Source organism: Perna viridis, chromosome 2 (genome assembly GCF_037379345.1).
Source record: "Perna viridis isolate PV_CMFRI_1.1 ecotype Kerala chromosome 2, ASM3737934v1, whole genome shotgun sequence".
In the NCBI taxonomy this organism is placed as follows: Eukaryota; Metazoa; Mollusca; class Bivalvia; order Mytilida; family Mytilidae; genus Perna; species Perna viridis.
Window position 1 is genome coordinate 18,253,136 of NC_142446.1, and position 18,603 is coordinate 18,271,738.

An 18,603-nucleotide genomic window follows, 5' to 3' on the forward strand; every position below is an offset into this window, starting at 1 on the left:
AAAAAGATATATAGTTTCATCTTATGCCGCTGTCAAACTATATGGTCATGCAGAACTTTTTGGCAATTCACATGGCTTGTTTGTAAACAATGTATTTCAGCACTGTGTTTCTATACAGGACATCCCTATTCTTTAGATCTTTGGTGAAAAAAAATATTTCAGTTCTAGAAAAAAAAAAAAAATAAAAATTACTAGAAAAATGAAAGTACTGTAAGAAAAAAATTCAAACCAAGCAGTGTTATTCAATGGTCTAAGTTCTGGCACTCATTTCCTTACCTCAAATTTTTCTCCCCAAAATGGGCAGTGCTTGTTGATCTCATGAATATTTAGTGGTTTTATACCTATAAGGGAACAAATTCCATCAAACCTAAATATTTTTCAGTAAATTACTCATTTTTATATTCAAAGACCAAATATTATGCTTTATTTAGTATCTTGCCTCCACTTGTGGCCAGAGTAAATTTTATATTATTCAGCAAAACTTTCAGGGGTTGAACATTTTTTTGGGAAGACCCGAGCCCTGGACTTTTTCATCTTTTGTACACTAAGCCCGAACAATGTTATGTCAAGTCCCAATCAATATAAATGCAATTTTGTTATCTGATATTCTTATGTATAATTCTAGGTTTGCAGGGAAGAAGACACAGTGTCAATTGATTCAATCTCCACATCTGATGCCTTGTCATCAGCTTTCCATTTCTGCATTTTTTTTAACCGTGAAATTATAATTGAGCAACGATCTTATCCTCAAAAAATTATCAACAAAATTTGATCTTTATCATTCCAGCGCTTGATTAATAAAATTTGTAGCATGTCAAAAAATGTGTCTGATCAAGCGCAGGTGTGATTCAGACTTGAGAATGACTAATCAATAGATCGATCTAGTAAATACCCATTCTAAAAATAAAGTTATTACTATTTATAGGTCAGGGAATAGATCAAGAAACATGGTCCAAATAATGACAACGAAATCTTTCAAAAATTAGTTCTATTTTTTTTAGATTTGCCATGCCCGACAGACTTATTTCATTGAAAAACGACAAGTCCCGAGGCATTTTTTTTAGTCCTGGGCATCGGGCTTTAGGAATTTTCAACCCCTGACTTTTCAATTTAAAAAAAATTCTGTTGATTTCTTGAAGAAAACCACTTAACCAAAAAAAAGGCACAAGAATATCTGGTAATGATAATCAAATATTGTTTCTAGAATTTTACAATGTAATTTCATGACAAAATTTTAAAAAAGGGACACTATGCTGTTCACTTGAAAAAATACAAGTTTAGGAATGGAAACACACCCCACAATAAAGGGCTTACACATACAAATTCTGAAGTATATGAAATACAAGTGACTAATTTTGTGAAACTAACACTGGATGAATATGATCTTGTGACTAAATCTCCAACAAGCAAACATTCAACAGAAATTCCAGTCTCCATGACATCTATGCAGTTGTTGTGTACAAATCAGGCAGCTAAGACTGAAGTAGAAAATGTGCTGAGAATAAAATTAAGACTGCACAAGACAAATCTTTACATTAATCTAACTAAATAAGTTATTCAGAAGTACTTTGATATATGAAAGCCATATTTATACATGTAAAAAAAGAAAGTTTTTCAATACATGTAAAATAGAGAGTTTTGGAGTTTTTCAAATGTCTATGGTAGAACACATGAAAATAGCCCCCCCCCCCCATTTTTTTTTTGAAATCCCTAAAAACAAGAGAAACCTACATAAAACTTTTATTTTTATTCACTGTCAAGAAATACAGTTATGAAATTACTATAAAAAGTAGATATGGAAAACAGAAATATGAGCATATGATGTAAATGGTGCATGATAAAAAAAATAATGAAAACAAGGGAGGTAATTAAATAGACCATTTTTCAACTGATTGATTATATGAAAAATAAATCCTTTCTAAAATTGAATTAGAAGGAAATTTATAGTAAAAACTTTTATTTGTGCCTACAGATCTGAAAGAAAGACAAATAGAACTGTAACAATAGGAAAAAATAGTGACATGTAGAATAAAGTATTTAGGGAGCACATACAAATGTCACCGAAGTAAAAAGGTTACTTAGACAGGATTTATTGAAAGAACAGAAATGGGATTCAGCTTGAACAGAAGTGGCAAAGTGTACTAAGTGCAAATACAAATCAAAAACCTTTAACTTGTACGAAGACGTTGAAAGCAACAAGCACGGTCGTCGTGCAGCCAAAATACATGTAAATGTAGGCAGGCAAGTGGGTCTTCAACACACACCAATAGGTACATCAAGTTACCATCAAGTTTGTATGGCATCAAATATCCCCCCTCCATCTGTATCAGGTATGCAGTATAGATCAAATTAAGTGGCTAAAATAACAGAAAAGAAAAATGAAGACATGAAAATGCAGAGAGAAAAGGTAAAAAGGGTGAAAAGACTACATGGCTAGGATCCTAAGACAAAAAATGTCCAGGCCGATGGAATCTATATCAGCAGAATATATTAAGGTATTGGAAAAACGCCATTCCAACTAGCAACACAGTCTAACTTCTCTGTAACTGACAATGAAACATTCAAACATTATGTTGTAGCCACAAATCAAAAATCAAAGCTGTGCTCATAAAAAAGAAAAAGCATACAGTAAACCAGAGGCTCACGTGAGCCTGTATCGCTCATCTGGTTTAATTACTTGCTAAATATTTCATATAATTTTGCGTAAATTTACAAGGAATTTTCCTTAGATGAAGATTTTCTTGCAATTTAAAGCATTGGTAAACAGGAATTATTGCATGGGACAGGTTGGAAAGGGGACATAATGCATAGTTTGCAACCCCAACATACTAAAATCCGGAACCAGGCCTTTAAAAATGCAGAAATTGCCATTGTTTTGCGGAATCCATGAAATGTCTGCAAAACACAGCGTTTCTTAGCCTCCAACATGATTACTTTGCTAAAAAACTAATCTTATTAAACTAGGCATTTCACATCCAGTTTTGTATGGAAATATAGTTTACAAGGCACATAAATGCAAACAATGTCCATCAAATCTTAAGAATTATTTAAATAGACTGATTCATAAAGGATATAAATTCGACATTGTTGTCAGATCATTAAATCTTGTCTTTGTAGGAAAAAATATTGATACTCTTATTAGATCATTACATTATAACTTAATCATTCATATTTTATCATTTTAGTCATTGCACAACTTCTTGCTAGACCAACATAGTCTATGATGTTGCAGTTCTAAATCCTTTGGAAGTTTTGTAACTGATATTTTTTGTGTTGGGAGGCTTGAAGATTTGTCATCCTTATTTGTGTCCTGAGCTTGCTTTCAGTAACTGCGAGCATTCATTGTTTATACCTCATTTGTTTGTCTTCTATGTTATTGTTAATAATTGTTGAGGTACTTTTCTAATGAATTGGATATATTTCAGGTTGATTTTTACTGTGTGTCTAACTTTGTATTTATTTTAGCCTTTGACCATATAGAGGGGGAGGGTTTGGATCCAACAAAACTAGTTTAACCCCGCTGCATATTGTTTGCGCCTGTCCCAAGGCAGGAAATATAGTCGCTGGCATGTAGTTGTCTTTTTTTAAAACATTTTAGTTTCTTACCATAAATGATAAACTGATATAGTATTGAGGAAGGGCCGGACCTTTTTCGGGATGCTGGGATCAGAGGTTTTTAAGCTCAGGATTTCGGGATTTCTAAGAATTAAGCCCGGGATTTCCGGAAATAAATCCACCGGGAATCGGGATTTTAGCAGTTTTTAAGTTCCTTTGTTGTTCGGGATTTCGGGATTTAGTAAAAATAAAGTCGGGATTCCGGGATCAGACCCCCTCCAGCCCCCTTCAGTATTGTGTTCACTGATTTATCCACTTTGTTTTTATTGGGGCAATTTAGAGCTTGCTACATGGAGGAAATTTCCCACTTGTTGAAGATCATGTGGCGACCTCTAGATGTATATTTTCTCGAGCGGAAACTTTGGTTAAGTTAAGATCCACAGTGGCAGCCATTTTGAAATGGCAAAAGAATCACAAGCTTTCATCTCCTCATGCCAACGATCATTTGTTTCCAGTTTTGTTTCATTTGGTCAAGCGGTTTCCGAGAAAAAGATTTTTACATGTTTTTCTCATAGGGTCCAATGTTAAAGTAAGATCCTCAGTGGCGGCCATTTTGAATTTCCGATTGGCACCAAAATCACAAACTTACATCCCTTCATAAAAGTGAACATTTGTGTCAAGTTTTGTTTAATTTGGTCAAGTGGTTTCCGAGAAGAAGATTTTTACATGTTTCTCCCATAGGGTCCAATGTTAAACTAAGATCCTCGGTGGCGGCCATCTTGAATTTCCGATCGGCACCAAAATCACAAACTTTCATCCCCTCATACCAGTGAACATTTGTGTCAAGTTTGGTTTTATTTGGCCCTGTGGTTTCAGAGAAGAAGATTGAAATGTAAAAGTTTACGGACGGACGACGGACGGACGGACGGACGACGGACGCCAAGTGATGGCAAAAGCTCACATGGCCTTTGGCCAAGTGAGCTAAAAACTAAATTAACATGCAAGACAGTATTGGAAATGAACAAGCCTGGGCAAGAACTGCGAGATGGGTTTGAGCTTAATGAAGTAACCACAGATCCAGACAGTAGTGCATATAATGCTGCAGAAAGCATGGTCAACAAAGGTCTTACTTCAACTGAACCAGTACATTACCTCAACAAAAGACCCATGTCAGCCAACCATAGGAAGTATGTGACAAATCTGTCAAGTGTGTGTGATATAATGCCAGCTCGCTTGAAAACCCCCCCAAAAAAACACCTCCATGGGCTGTTTGCTTCTGACATAGCAGCAAGGTGACAAGCAGAATACATGACACTACAAAATTCCTGATGGGGCTCTATCAAAACTATCATATGTTACTGATGCCATAGTATCATAGTGAACTGTTCCTGTGGTAACCATTCAAAATGTTAACTTTATTTATTTGCATGTTCAAAAATTAAGAAATCTAAGACTTGGATTGAAAAAAATGCTTACTTAAAGCAGGGAAATTTTGAAATTGAATCAAATGAGAAGTCCAAACATGTTTTACAACAAATTATAAACTACCGCCTAGATAAAGTGATGCTTGCTACATATAAGTTGAGCCCCGTAATCACGCTATTAGAAGTACTGTACCAGCAAATATAAACTATGCGAGAAATTTTTCCAGTTGAATCCATACGCCAATCCATAAAGTCAACAAGGGCACTGGCAACTCTATCATCAGACTGTGTGTAGTCTGATCAAATCAGGGTCAACAGTGGCCAAGTCACTGAAAACCAGAGGCTCCTAGGAGCCTGAATCGCTCACCTGGTTGAATTTTGCCTTTCAAGGGCAATAAATTAAACAAGAAATTCCCCAACAATTTTGACTCAAGAAAACTTTGATAGGACTTATCATAAGTATCATTTCAGCAAATGAAAGTTAAAATCTATCATAGTTTTCAAGACATTGGCTGAAAACTGAAAAAATAAAAACCTGTCATTTTCCCCTGTCAAGGGCAATAACTCTTATAAGGAGGCATCTAACAACTCTTATGCCTGAAGACTTTTGTAGTCCTACAAATAAGGATCGTATCATATTTTGAAAGAATTTGGCTAAACCTAATGGTTTTGGAGATATATGTGAAAAACTACTGTCTAACCCCTTTGTTCTATTTTTATTAACGTGGACCATTTTTTTTATGGATCAAAAATCCCCACATCAGTTCTATGCAGGATACCCCAAAGAACACTCATTAGAAGTTGGGTACCAACTGGTCAAGCAGTGTCAAAGGAGAAGATTTTTTAAAGAAATAACATTAAAAATAGGAAAAAACATTGAAAAAGAGCAATAACTCCAACATGGCTTATCATATGAAAATAAAATTTTTTTAAATCAGCTAAACCTACAGTTTTGGAGATATTTGCAAAAAACTACTGTCTGACCCCTATGTTCTATTTTTAGTAACGGAGGCCTTTTTTTTTGATGGATCAAAAATCCCCACTTCAATTCTATGCAGGATACCCCAAAGAATATTCATACAAAGTTTGGTACCAATTGGTCAAGTAGTGTGAGAGGAGAAGAGTTTTGAAAAATTGTTTAACGACGACGGACAAGTACGACGGACTCCAAGTGATGGCAATAGCACATATGGCCTTTGGCCAGGCGAGCTAAAAATGGAACTTTGAAGATATGGGTTCCCAGAAAACACACCTATACTAGCTGAAACTGACACACAATACAAAAAAATTCTTGTCACCATAGAACAACACAGTTTCAGCCTTCTACCCAAGCTAGAAGCTCACTAGCAGAAATGTAACAGTAAAGAAGAAACTTATAGTTTCATGATGCCTCCAAGTGATGGCAATAGCACATATGGCCTTTGGCCAGGCGAGCTAAAAATGGCACTTTGAAGATATGGGTTCCCAGAAAACACACCTATACTAGCTGAAACTGACACACAATACAAAAAAAATTCTTGTCACCATAGAACAACACAGTTTCAGCCTTCTACCCAAGCTAGAAGCTCACTAGCAGAAATGTAACAGTAAAGAAGAAACTTATAGTTTCATGATGCAAACATACTTTGTAAGACAGCAAGCAATCTAAGATCACTTGGACGAGATCCAGAGTGCCCAGGCTATCCTGGTAACTGTTCAGCCAACATGAAATGGAGTGCTACAATAGGCAATGAAGAGAGGTATTTTGAAATACTGGGTGATATGCTAAATGACCATTTATATTTGGACAATTAACAACAGATGGTGATAGTCATACGTTCAGACGATTTAGCCGGAAACAAGAAGAAAATTTAATTATCATACCTGAGAACCGTCGCGACACCAGATACTTAGCCAAATCACAAATGCGAGACTGTGACAATGCTAAATTTAATGAAATGATGCTACAGTTTGTAACTAAAACAGATTGCACAATGCTAAAAAAAAAAAACGATTTGCTTTTGACTTAAGCAACAGCTGCACAAAGGGTTCAACTTCGCTCTTAGTCTTAGGGAGTTTGCAAGAGATATGAACAAACTTGTAAACAGATTTAGCTATGCAACAGATAGTATCATTGCGTGTTATACAAGACATTGTTTAGAAAAGTACAAATCATACTCCTATGTATGTAAAGGTACTGAGCAAGATCACTGGGGCAAAGACTTTATGCCAGATGTGGAAGCAAAATGCTTGTACATGACAGAGGATGATAAGAGACTTGGGTGTAATATAATCAACATTAGATTTGGTCGGACAAACTTCGTTAAGACTCGTTTTGGGACAGTGACACTTAAGTGTGAGGCTGTAAACCGAGGCTATGGAAAGTCAGATCCAAAAGAATCCACTCACCTGAGGATCTGTTCTGCTCCTATTAATTCAAACTACTGTCTGACTACAAGTGCAAGCAGGATTAATCATGGACCAGGGGAATCTTGCCACTTCCGACAAATTTGTATCCAGTCACCAAGCTGAAAAGACAAAATGAGAAATATGAATATGATAAACAAAAGACACAAAAAATGAAAAAAAGTTAAGAATTGTTTCTACAATCAGGAATTTTACAACTTATGACTCAATACTGGATGAGCCTGGAACATATAAACAAGAGGCTCCCAGGAGCCAAAATCCCTCATCTGTTTAAATTTTTGCTTTCAATTGCAATAACTGTAACAAAATGGTGTTGGACAAGTATGACTCCATGAAGACTTTGTTAGGGCATATCATGAGGATCATTTCGTCAATCAAAAGTTTCATTCTATCTATTATAGTTTTCAAGATATTATCATATTTTTTTTTAATTCAAACTCATATTAAGTATTTACATTTCATGTCATTTAAAGACATACAATTTGTGTTATTACTAAGAGCACTGAAGATGAAATGTGTAGATTTCAGATATTTAATATCACAAATCTACATGTATTTACCATATTTGACTGCACAAGGCAAACAATAAGGGCATCTTACCATATTTGACTGCACAAGGCAAACAATAAGGGCATCATGTTAATATAGTATTAATGTATGGCTTTTTCTGTATTGGCCCTGTTACATGCCCGAGGTATTAATAATGGCCATTACAGCCATCCGAGGCTATTAATAAAAAGGGCATATTACAGGGCCAATATGGAAAAACCTTTGCATTGATACTTTTTTTAACCAACTTTATATCTATTACTGAAACATATGATTTCACCTTAATTTGAAATAAGTCTGTATCTCGATGAATCAAATATTTATGAAAATAAATCATGATGGTGTTGTTTCTAATAATCACCCCCCCCCCCAAAAAAAAAAGAAAATAATAATTAATCTCTAGTACAAGATTAAACATACCTAATAATTCAATATACTCAGTTCCAGTACCATCTTTCAACAAATTTAAATCTCCTAATCTAATTACATGTAATTGAATTAGATCACTCTTACTTAAAGTTGTCACTTATTAAAGGTAAGAAAAACTATTAATGCCCCATACTAAAATTAGTAATGCATGGCTGTGATTTCCTAGTGACCGGCTGTAGGAATTTCCAAATCGTAACTACCAGTTGTAAATGATGGGCATTTCTATACATTTTATGTTGGATAATAAAATTCTATAAAACTTTTAAAGTTTGGACAAACAGAGAAGACAAGCAATAGTTAGAATTGCAAACTAATTCTTGGTCTATTTATTAACAATTGACATTATTTCTATCTTACATCTACTCCACATGATTTTTCATTGATACATGTAGGAATTAATACACATTTGTACATATATGTAAATAAACTAAACTGGTCATTGTGCCCTGTACAAGTAATACAAATGTACACTCTCCCTTGCATAACTACTATTTATCCTGTCACATAATATGCGTCTGAACAAGGTTTAATTTAATATATATACATGTATCTTCATATGTAGACTGCTCTATTTAGGTTACAGACCACCAATTCAACCAATGAGCATTTGGAACGTACGCAAAAATAGTTCTACGCAGAAATTACCCCTGTTCCTCATAGTGCTGTGAAAAAAGTTCTCATCTCATTTAAAAAATTTAAACAGTTTCTGAAAGGAAAAACATTTCTGTACATTTTATAGGTGCATTTTGCTTCTTGTGATGTGAAGCCTAATCTCCATAATGATTTCTAAATATACCCCTATCTTGTGAAAACACTGGGATTTCCCATGCTATTTATAGACACTTCACTTCCGGTGACCAGTACTGCACTGCAAGTCAGCTAACCCCACATGCCATTCAGAGGATTGTGAGCTGGCATATGTAGAATCATGCTGATATATAGTCCTCTGCAGGTTAAAGTTAAGGTAAAGTCCAGAGAAGCCATTGAATATTGTGAAATTAGCATAGAAGCCTATGGGAAGTGGAATTAGTGGTTTTTAGCCTCTACTGTTATTGGATGAATATATATATAATAAGGTTAAGATTACGTTTTGTAAAAATAAATTCATCTTTTCTGATAGTTTTCAAGCCTTTTCCTATTTTTTTTTACTTACATTTATTTCAAACAGTGAATGTGATTTTTAAAAACTTCAGGAAACACATGGATGTATGTACAGGTACGTGTATCTCCGTTGTTCCACTGTTGCTGTTGTCAAGAACCTACCTCGCCTGGGAAAAAAATATAACTCCAAATGTATTATCCACATCAAAGCATAGCTTTTCCATGATAGGAAAGGCAATCATTGTCTTATTTGCAGCTGTCAGCTGTGTCTGAATTTTGTTTATGTTACATGATATGTGTAAAATATTCCCATCATCCATCGAGAACTGCAATAGGATACAAGAGTACAATTATTCGTAATGCATTTTCCATAGGGTACCTATGTAGTTTGAAAATTAATTTCAACAAAACCACACAAATTAGCAGAAAATGGGTTTCAGTTCCTAAAACTAGAAAAGCATACTTTTTATTTGCATAAAAAAAAAAGTATATGGTCATGCGGCAAAAGTTGATCGAAATTTCAGTTGTTATGGACTCTTGAAAATTCAGCACAAAATACACTGGAAAAAAATGAAGCACCTAGATTTCATTTATGAGAAATCATTTCAACCCTATAACAAATTATTAATTATTACCAAAATAAAATCAATCATAAATGGGTAAGTTTTGAAATGAAAATAAATTTCAAGCCATATCCAACCAATCAGGTACCACCTTGTATTCAGTACTCAGTACCATGTTGGAGTAAAAAAGTTCCCGGTAGAATGTAAACAAATAATTGCGCATTTGTATCCTATCAAAACATGAAGCGGTTAAGAATCAGTACTCAAGTTCGCATTTATAAAGCACATCTTAACACAAGTACAGAAACCAAGTTAGGTGAAAATCTGTTAAAGTTTAGTCGAGATATTCCCTTTTTAGGTTGGAGTGCGAGTTTGCGGCCAGTGCTGAAAAATTTCCACAGAAAGCAAAAATCAAAAATTAAAAATGGAAAATTTCTTGTTAAAATATCTTAGAAATTATTCTCACTTATGTTTTCCAACACTTTAAGCAATACTCCTTTTATGCATGTACAAGTTGAAATCTAAATTTATTAAGGGTAGAATCTACCCTTTTAATAGTAAAAATACAAAAAAAATGGAAAAAAGGTTCAAAACTTTCTAAATTAAGTGAAATGAAGATCCACTTTCTAACTTTATCATGTAATTTTTAATCGTTGGTGATAAGAGGTACCAGAATGACAGCAACAAATTTTGCTTGTCATCATAATAACTATAGAAGAGCCATGAGATCATCAAATGGCATCTTTGAAGAATTTTATATGTTTGAAGGGGGGGCACCTGTTGTTTATCCTGTAAATAGTGCAAAGACTGAACTTTTCACATCAACCTGTACTGCAAAACAAGTGTATAAAATAAAGTTGCATCAGAGCACATCAACACTTATCAATGCTAAATTAACAGAGTCAACATTTCAAATTTATAAAATGTCAGGATTCAAAAAAGGAAATAAATACACATTTAAATCTGGGAATTTACCTCACAAAAAAGCAAGGACTAAACTTTCAACAGTGAAAAGTGACTTAGAAACACCTAAATACATTAGACTTACAAGGAAAACTCATGAACTGGTTGTTAATGATCCATACACTGATCCTGAGGAGAAGGCAGAGCGGTCCAGTTGTGCGGCCCAGTTACTGCGACCAAAATCTAAATCTGTTCCTGTTGCTAGGAAATCTAAGAAAGGAGCTAAAAAAAAAAAAGGTAGGACATGTAATAATAAATAATGTAATTAACTTACAATCAAACAGCTTATTAATGTAGATTAAAAAAAAAAAAATAAACAATATATGCCATATGTGCACAATTTTCAAACTATTCAGTTTTTCCTTAAAACTTGCTAATTTATTTCCAAGAACACAAATTCTTGCACTTTGTATAGTAATTAACCTTTATTTAAGTTATAAAGTAGGAAAAAATCAACTAGATATCAGCCAAATGTACATAAATGCTCCATTAAAAAAAAATATTAAAATTAAGGGGGAGATAACTGTAAATTGCATTTGAATATAGAAATAACTTTAGTGTTAGTAGGACATAAAATATGGTTTCTTCTCTTATTTTCAGGTTGAATTCTGATTCCCACAGAGTGCTGTGCCTTTACAAGTCAGAAAACATGTGGAATTGCGCATTTAGAGAGCATATGATGAAAAGTCCAGACTGTGATGGTATTTTACTATACGATTTGGACATAGAAGAAAAAAGAGGTTTCTCATCAAGATTTCGACTTATTTGCGCATCGTTTAAATACTTTTCGAAGATGTATACACAGTATGAGGAACTTGAAACCGGCAGACCGGGTAGAAAACCCTCAAAACTAACAACTGGTGTACTAGTTGGCCTGAGTCAGACTCCAATTTGTCCTACAAGCTTGTGCAAAATCTTTCTAAGTGGCAATATCTCAACTCCAGCAGCCTCTAGCCTGCAAAGAAGGACAAATAAAGTATATAAAAACATTGTACAAGTTGTAAAAAAAGACATGAAAAGAAGAAGGGAAGAATTAGTTGAAATAAACCGCCTCCGAGGAAAGAAAAATCCAAGATGTATTAGTGTTCAAATGGATGGCATGTACAGCAACAGACCCAACCCAGGAATTGGACGCACACCGTTCCAACAAGCTAATCAGCTGAAAATGTAACAAAAAACCATAAAATTGTTAATTTGGTTGACAAAAATAAGCTCTGTTCAGAGCATTCTTCTTCGATATTGATTTTTGACTCAGGCCAACTCCAGTCTGAATGTACTGATGAATGCAGTGCTAATATTCCAATGGTGAAGAGCATTGGTGATGAATATGCATGGGCCAGGGAGTGCCTTGAAGACCTTTTAAAAGACAACATAGAAGTAGACTATTTAGTTACTGACCCAGACAGTTCAGCTTACAGAGCTGCAGTTGATTTGTATGAGGAGGGAAAATCAAAAACTGAGCCTCAGCATTTCATTGATACCAGGCATTTGTCGGAAAATATGCGGAAAAGTGTGGAAAAAGACAAAAGTCTCCTAAAAATCATACCAGCACGGACACAAAAGCAATGCCAAAAGCTACTGAATAACTTTGCAACAGACTTAACTGAAAGGTGCAATTCTGAAGTTGCTGTATGTACTAAGCAATTCGGAGGAAATTTTAAAAGAGTTAAATCAAAGATGTCTCATACAGTTGATGCAGTTATACGGTGCTACATGGGAAAACATGACTTATGCAAGAAACATTCTTTTGTATGTGGCAAGAGTGAGTGGCTCAAGAAGAGAAGTCTACTACCAAAGACATTCAAAATCATGCATACCCATGAAAACATGGATTTTATTCGTATCGCAGTAAATAAGTGCCTCGGACCAAAAGCACTTGAGAAGACCAGGCTTAATATGAACACTGACTTTGTCGAGGGTGTGAATCGTAGCATAAGGCGTTCCTTACCTTCAAATGTAATGTACAAAAAGAACTATTCTGGAAGGGCACACTCAGCCATCCATAGTGTAAATCTTGGTCCAGGTGAATCCATCCTTGAGTTGTGTAGTGCCTTACACTGTGACATTCCAGTTGGGAGTACAGCTTACCAGGCTCTAAAAAGTGTGCAGAAATTAGACATTTTACAAAAGCAGCATAAGCAAACAATGGAATACAAGAAATATAGAGGTGAAAAACGTGAAAAACTGTACAAACTCAGGGATGTCATTAGAAGCCAGCAGCCGGCAAAAATCGCCACCTACTCTTTCAAACGTCGCCGGCTACTTTCGTACCCCACAAAAATAAAATTCATGAAATATTCTTCAAGACCCTCTTTATATAATATACTGACAATATTCATCCACAAATATTAAAGATTGCACTTGAATGACGCATCGGTGTGACTTTAATGTATTGTTCGGTTGCTAAAATAAATAATCCGCGTTTTTTCCCTGTTTCTAAATATAGACTTTCTTATTTTTACTGAACTAAAAATACTTCGTTTCCGGTCAGCAAAAAGCAACATGTCGGGCCGTAAAAGGTCAAAGCCTGTGACACAGGGACAATCATCTATCTGTAGTTGTTTGTCACCAGGGCCAGCTAAGGCCAAAAAGACAGACAGTGACAATGGTAGATATAAATTAACAATCATATTATTGATGATATTTAATATCTTATTTTAATTCGATAAAATACTAGCAAGGTCATTGGGTATGACAAGTGCCATTTTTGTCAAAACAAAATTTTCAACAAGATTGGATCGATTGATGGTTCAAGCATGTAATGAGAGAAAAGATTGATATGGGAGTGGTTAATTATGCTAGTTAGCAAAACAATTTAGAAAAAAAAAATAATTAAAAGCTCAAATTATTTATAATTACTTTGTTGTCACTTGTCTTAAGTGGAAAAAAGAAGGGTCTATGCAATGGGGAACTTTTCAATAATAAACAATTTGTTCAAAATTTTTAAAAAATATCACATTTTTTAGGCTTAACAAACAGAAACTTGTATAAAAATTGTAATCTTATTGTCCTGTACAATGGCCCAGGAGAGCCCTAGAATGCAGGATATTGCACCATTTACCCCAGAGCTTATGGGGGCCGCGAGCGGCCCCCGGACCCCCTGCCATAATGGGCGGGTTCGCCACCTACTTTATCTAATTAGCCAGCTACTTAAAAACTTAGTGACATCACTGAAACTGTATGAAAAATTAAGTGAAATTATTGCGTATGAGAAAAACTCGCTACTGAAAAGTGAAAAAGAACAGAAACCTTCTTCTCGAAACAAACACACAGACCATTCCTACAGTGTAAAAAAAAGAAAAGGAGAATTTCTGTTAGAAAATAGTTTTTATATTAATAAAATGAAATATTAAACAATATGGTTTGTGTGATTTTGAGCAGAGGCCTTGACTTTTGCAGTGAATTCTCTCCTGGTTAAACTCATGTTGTTATATGGCTATGTGGTCTGGCTTGACACACAGTTTCTCATGGCAGATATGGCTGCACTCTTTGTCATTAAAAGATTTTTGAAAATCATCCCTTGTGATCCTATGCCTTATCATGTAGGAAAGCCTGTGTGCAGTCTCCCTTTTGCCCTCTCGATCAGGCCATTTCACTACTAGGACCCCATAACCTGACTTGGACTTCCGTGCCCCTATCCATTCAATGCATCCCTTCTCATTGCCCATTAAAATAGCCTTTTTGAAAAACTTTTTCTCAATATCAGCCCAAAAAGCATCAATTTTGAAAAAAAAAGAATGATCAAAGTCACCACAGAGTTTGCAGGAAAGCTAAGCACCAAAAAACAGTGATGAAGAAAAAAAGTGAATGTGATAGTACACATTCTCTATAGGATACAAGAGCGCAATTATTAGTAATGCATTTTCCATAGGGTACCTATGTAGTTTGAAAATTAATTTCATGTAGTGTATGAACCACAACATATCAATGCAAGTATGATGGCATTCGATTGTTTTCTTGTAAAAAAAATGCCATCCCTTTAATACTGTCCTGTCATTCAGACAACTGGAAAATCAATGAAGCGTTCTTCTCCTTAGCAAAAAATTCCTATCACTATCAGTATCTTAACACCCTTGCGTTTTAACATTGCCTAGAGAAAAAGAGGCAATGGAAATTAAGATAACCATAATCCATATTGGAGGGCTTGGCCTCAGGTCACCAAGAGGCTTATCTCTAAATCAATCCTTTAGCTAATATGGTCCACATACAAAATTAGTCCATATTTCCTCTGACCCTGCAACTCTCCTCTTTTTCATTTGGATATTGATATGTAGGGTTGGGTCAGAACGATGTGTTATACAAAAAATTGGAGATTCAGCGGTACCACAGAGTACAGCCCTTCAACCGCTTGCAATGACTTTCAAGTTGAAATTGTGCATGTCACACCTACCTAGTTCGTGGATCGTTATGGTGTATCCATCTGCACCATGAAAACTGATTTATTCAACGGGTCATAGTTTTCCTTTCCTCTTTTGTCTACCCAGACTTGACTTTTTATGAGCAACTCCGCAGGTGTTTCTAGAAAAGCAGAGGACGCTTACCCTACTGGTGCACCTGGTCCATGCTCCCAATTTTTAGTGGAGTCCGAGTTTTTCACTTGCTTTTGTTACTTAGTATGTATGATTTTAGTTACTCTATCAGTGTGAGAAACCATTTTTACCCAACTTGCCATTCTGGCTAGTGGAATATTGATCTTGCTAGTCAAATATAAATTCAACTACCCACATTTTCTTTTTTTTTTTCTGTACTATCATCTTGTTTCTCTTGGATTTGACTATCTCCTGTCTTTCTGCAACTATCTTTTCATTTGTTTTTAAATTTATCAAAAACTTTTCCATTTTCGAATATACCCTCCCATTTAAGTTTTTCAAGTACTTTACAGTAACAAAATAAGTACTCCATTTCTTGTTCATTTTTATTTTAGCAATAAACAACTAATTTGCAAGGTAACAAATCTTAAATTACCAAGATAATTTCGTTTAAATACTAATACGAGATCAGGACCGTCGCCTAGGTTTTGGCGCATCCCATTTACCAGAAATTAAAATGGCAGATCGTAAACAATGCTTTACAAGTCAATAAAATTGTGCATATCATGCCAAAATTCACTTGAAATATTCAAGCTAAACTTCTTAAAATGAAGGGAACATATTTATAATGTATGATGTTAAGGGATGTTTTACTAAGTAACCTGTTGGCTGGTTAACTTTCCTTGGACCTTGCCAATCAATTGATGGTCGCCAAATTGACGAGTGTAAGCAAATGAGAACTCGCCAAAATACACATCTACTCGTATTTGGCGAGCGGTTGTTTTCCACACTGCTCTATGTTCTTTGTTGTGAATGTCTGTTTTCCATATCTAGTCTTTGTCCCTAGATTACATTCTTTTTATTACCAATATAACCTTGGTTCCCTTGATTACTCTTTGATTCTGGAATCATTTTCCTGTATGCTAATACCAAATTAACTACAAGAATTACATTATGGAAGGAACAGAGCAGAAACGATTTTTAAGACTGGAATCTAACAGAATATTTCAAAATTCCACAGAAAACTCACGTGTGTACTACCCTTCCGTTCCAAAAGTAACATGCTCTCTTTTACGGTTCAAAAATTTTAAAACATTTAAATGTCAACAAAACTGGGTCTCAAATGGAAAATGATCAAAACTTCAAAAAAAAAGGTAATTTTTGTAGCAAATTTGGTATCAGCATACAGGAAAATGATCCTGGAATCAAACTAGGTAGATATGACATGCACAATTTCAACTTGATTCTTGAAAGTTGTTACAAATACAAGCAGTTGAAGGGCGGTACTCCGCGGTACCACTGTTTCTCCAACTTTTTGTATGGCACATCATTCTGACCCCAACCCGACATATCAATATCCAAATAAAAAGAAGAGGGTTGCAGTGTCAGAGGAAATTTGGACCAATACAAAATGACCTGAAATGTTTTTAAAATGGACGTCCTTGTTTTGAATGTAGGTTAGTGAGGTCTTACCGCTGATGAATCTGCGAGAGCAGTGTACATTTTGTAAGTCAGCAAAAATTACACTATGACGATTTCAAAAGTTGTACAGAGCTTATATTTCCTGTTTGATTTATCGACTTTAAATAAGGTTTATTTGACTTGATTACCTGCCTGTACTGCCATTACACATTCAAATCGTCTCGGGTCTTAATTATCCTTAATTATGAAAAGGTCCGATAAATTCCTTATAGCAAAAGGATGGTTACCTGTTTGGAATGACTTATGTTCGGATAACAGTCAGAAAAAAAAAACGCATATGGGTGTGGCTATCGTTCGAGGTTCTGTTGTGGAACATTCAAGTCCCAAATAATCGTAGAATTTTTCATGAGAAAATTTTGCTCTTCAATCCTTTGAATAAGTGTCTTTCTTTATTGAAATGGTGGTAAAATCTCAACGAAAATGCTGCTGTTGATAATGTATTACACTTACCCTAAAAATGAACCTCTTTTCCTGGTTCCCCCAACATATCCATGTTTCAAAACAACTTTTTTCACTTGAGTATTATATAATAAGGGCGAAATTTGATGGGGAGAATTTTTTTTTCATCAAATTAAACTTAAAATACAACTGACCAATCGATTGACCAGCAAAAAATTACACTATATAACCTCCGATATTAAAAAAATGCCTCATAACTTAATCAATATTTTCGACCAAACAAATTCTACTAACGTCGGAAAATATCGTATTCGCCCAAAACGGCCAGGGCGCATATATATATATATATATATATATATATATATATATATTTATCAACTGTGGTGGCTATCCAACGATATAAAAAATCACTTGGCAGCGGAATTCGTGAACCCTTCATGCTCTCTTAAAGTGGGAATACTTTTATTTCGGTCTTTTTTTTTGGTAACGTCAAACTTTGCTTCGGCGACGTCACATATTTTTACATGAATACGGTTGTGAATGTTCAAACGCTAGGCTTTCTACGACACTTGTTACATATATAGTACGTGTAGCAAATTAATGAAGAGAAGGCATTGGACACAGTTTTTTCTTCAGTTGCAAGCGTCCTCTGCTTTTCTAGAAACACCCGCCGAGTTGCTCATAAAATGTCCTGGGTAGACAAACGAGGAAAGGAAAACTATGACCCGTTGAATAAATATGCAGATGGATACACCATAACGATCCACGAGTTCATGATGACGACCATAAAACTTCTATAGTGATGACTTCAATCTTGTAGCAACATAACCCTGTTCCAGAAGCCTATTTGTTAGAGTTCTATTGCGATACACAAAGTCTGCTTAGTTTCGGCAAGCTCTTGCATAACGTATGAGTTGTGATATGAACACTCCATACGCAGGTGCTGAAGGGATGTTGGCACAGATGAAAGGAAAGTTGACAATTCTGAATGAAAAGTCATCACGTTTGTCGTAAAGTTTGGTCAATAGTTTTCCTTTCGCATCGATTTCTAAGTGTAGGTCAAGATATGAGGCTGACTTCACAGTGTCTGTAGTATCCTTTATCTCAAGTTCTTTTGGGTAGATGCGAAGTATCAAATCCCCGAAATTAGGATTGTTTAAAGATAATACGAGATTGAAGGATCAAGCCAAACGATATTCTTTC

The 18,603-nt window shown here is 35.0% G+C and overlaps 1 long non-coding RNA gene and 1 pseudogene across 21 annotated transcripts in view; one reads left to right on the forward strand and one right to left on the reverse strand.

Moving 5' to 3' along the window:
• The window catches only part of LOC148623895 (uncharacterized), a 79,748-nt gene extending 62,030 nt beyond the window's left edge, over positions 1 to 17,718 (reverse strand). For 2 of the 21 annotated variants that reach the window (XR_015919566.1, XR_015919565.1), the window contains exons 1-9: positions 17,130 to 17,445; positions 12,939 to 13,084; positions 11,775 to 11,945; positions 11,076 to 11,212; positions 9,517 to 9,631; positions 7,368 to 7,486; positions 2,167 to 2,357; positions 1,369 to 1,478; positions 277 to 341 (exon numbers count right to left, since the gene is read on the reverse strand). This is a non-coding gene — a long non-coding RNA (uncharacterized LOC148623895). The other 19 variants (XR_015919568.1, XR_015919564.1, XR_015919563.1 and 16 more) reach the window with 19 other exon arrangements.
• On the forward strand, positions 10,593 to 14,315 carry LOC148623896 (uncharacterized; annotated as a pseudogene).
• Positions 17,719 to 18,603: the final 885 nt, after the last annotated feature.